The sequence below is a fragment of the Phocoena phocoena genome, chromosome 14, assembly GCF_963924675.1.
Source record: "Phocoena phocoena chromosome 14, mPhoPho1.1, whole genome shotgun sequence".
NCBI classification, from domain to species: Eukaryota; Metazoa; Chordata; class Mammalia; order Artiodactyla; family Phocoenidae; genus Phocoena; species Phocoena phocoena.
The window spans coordinates 25,804,652-25,807,419 of record NC_089232.1 but is presented as its reverse complement, the minus strand read 5'-3'; positions in this window follow the sequence as shown (position 1 = coordinate 25,807,419).

The window sequence follows — 2,768 nt, the reverse complement described above, 5'->3', positions numbered from 1 at the left end:
GCGCGTGCGCACTGTACACGGGAAGCCGATTAGGACCACAGGAGAGAGGCGAGCGGTGGCCAGCGACCTCTGCAGGCAGAGGGTAGACAGCCCAGAGACGAGCCTGAGGATTCCTTTGCGTTAAGCAAAGGGCTCCCCCAGAGGGTGGCTACGCTTCAGAGTGCTAAGCTGTTAATTAAAACAATACTAGTAAACCATCTTTCGTCAGGTAGCTTAAGGAAAAAATTAAAATTTGCTGCTATTCAGTATTAGCCATCATATGGGGATTCAGGCATTCTCATGCCCTTATGCAAATTTACGTAATGGACTTTGGCATTTTTTTAATTAAAAAAAAAGAAAACATGGGTGGCAGGAGTGGCAGCGGCTGAAGTAGGAGATAGATGGGCCCCTGGGCTGGACAGCTGGTGCTTGTCAAATGGAGCAAAACTGAAGTTTATCCTCAGCCGGACAAGAATGCAAGGCCCATTTCCCTTCCTTCATTGATGTGGAGGGAATGAACTAGCAGTGGGGTATTTGTTGCAGTAAAAATAGAAATGAGACTTTTCTTTTTGGATAAACAAGGAAAATAAGTAAACAATGAACAGGTTGGGGAAACAGCATAACCAGGCCTGAAAGTGTTAAGCAATCTTGGTTATTCTTTAGCTGTTACTACTCATAAACACGTGTAGCTAGACTTGTCCTTAGCAAAGCCAATTACTCTCTGACCCCCATATGAATTACCCTTTGCACCTGGCATTTCTTCTCCTACACACCCTTGCAGCACTCTTCATTTCAGAAAGAAGGTCACAGCTGATAACTTCAGGGACACCAGACCCGGTTGCTCAGCTGCCTGATGCCAGCTTTGGCCGTAAATTTGCAGAAGAAAAGAAATGCAAGACCTTAATTACTTTGAGCCTTATCACCTACCCCAGACCGCGAGCCCCAAGCTATAACAACCTTTCCCAGTGGCGGGGGTGGGGTGGGAGGGGCCACAGTTCTTGAGACTCTAGCCTGCTGTGTTCCCCCTTTTGCCTAGCAAAGAATAAAGCTACTTTTTCTCCTTCAAAACTCCGTCTCCGTATTTCTTTTCGGCATTGGTGCACAGAAAGCCAAGATTTTGGCATCACAGCCAGGCAACCCAGCTTCGTGAAGATTCGCGGCATGCTGTGGCCCGCAGGCACCCAGCACGCGCCCGCCCCGCTGCCATGGTGTCCAAGAGGAAGGTCAGCTCTGCCGAGGGGCGGAGAAGGAGGAGCCCAAGAGGAGACCAGCGATGCTGTTGGCTAAAACAGCTTCTGCAAAAGTGGAAATGAAGCCAAAAAGGTGGAAGGAAAGGATAAATCTTCAGGCAAAAATGTGCAAACAAAGGGGAAAAGGGAGCAAAGGGAAAACAGGCTGAAGTGGCTCACCAAGAGACTAAAGAAGACTTACCTGCAGAAAACGGAGAAAATAAAAATGAGGAGAGGCCAGCCTCTGATGAAGCAGGAAAGAAAGAAGCCAAGTCTGATTAATATCAAACACCCGGTCCTATCAGTGGTCCCTGTCTCCCTTTTTGTACAATCCAGAGGAATATTTTTACCAACTATTGTGTAAATGCAAGTTTTTTAGTAGCTCTAAAAACATTTTTAAAAAGGAGGGAATCCCACTTCATCTCATTTTTTAAGTGTGTGACAGGGAAGAGCTAAATCGGACTCCACGTTGGATCTGTTTCTTTGACTTTAACCTTTGATTTTCGTTGCTTTTGTTATTATAATCATGCATAATGACCTGCCTCAGGAAACCCTGCCCACCTGTGAATGGCTGCAAGAAAAAAGAAACTAACACATCAACTCACTGAGGCTGGTCATTCCAGGAGATGTTTTGCAAGACTAATGGCCCTTTTACTTTACTTCCTCACCGCCTCTCCCTCTCTGATTCTATAAAAGAAACTGGCATCCAGACCCAGATAAGATGGTTTATCGGAGACACTAGTCTGCCATCTTCCCGGTCTGCCGGCTTTCCGAATAAAGTCGTATTCCTTACCTCAACACCTCGTCTTCGATTCATTGGCCTGTCGTGCGGAAAGCAGAGTGAGCTTGGACTCGGCAACAAATTTAGCGAGCCAACCAGGAGCCTTGCTCGTGTCTAGCCAGCCCCGGTCAGGGAATATTGAGGCAAGGCCCTAGCAGCTGCCAGGACCATTTGTCCTGAGGATCTTCCCTTCAAAATTCCCTGAAGCGGCACTGGTTATCCCAGCACTTGGCACTTGAAGCAAGGCACCGACAAACTTCAATTTGGTGCTATGAGTCAATGGACTCGATTCGATTTGGAGGGTAAGTCGCTCCGGCGTGCACGCCAGGAACATATTCCCCCCTCAATCTGGGCTTTTCCTTTACAGGACAAGCCAGTCTGGTTGAGGTACCCTGCTGGAGGGGGGAATTGTTGTTGGACTCTGCCCGATTCTGGGAACTGGTTCCCTGGGAACTAGTTCATTGGTTTTGTAGGGTAAGTCTACCCGATCTGGGAACTAGTTCGTTGGTTTTGTCTTGGTTTTGTGTGCATCGATGCTAGAATATGTGCCTTTTGTGTTGGAATTTGTTGGCGTCTTCTGTGTCTTGGTGTCATCAAACTTTTAAAAATGGAAAATACTCCATCTATCCTAAAGGAGAGCCCTTTGGGGAATATATTATATAAATGGGCAAAACATAGCCATGAGCCTATGACTAAGAAAGACATGATGTACTATTGTAATAGGGTGTGGACCCAATATATGTTAGGATCAGAAGAATGATGGCCCCTGAATGGCTCAC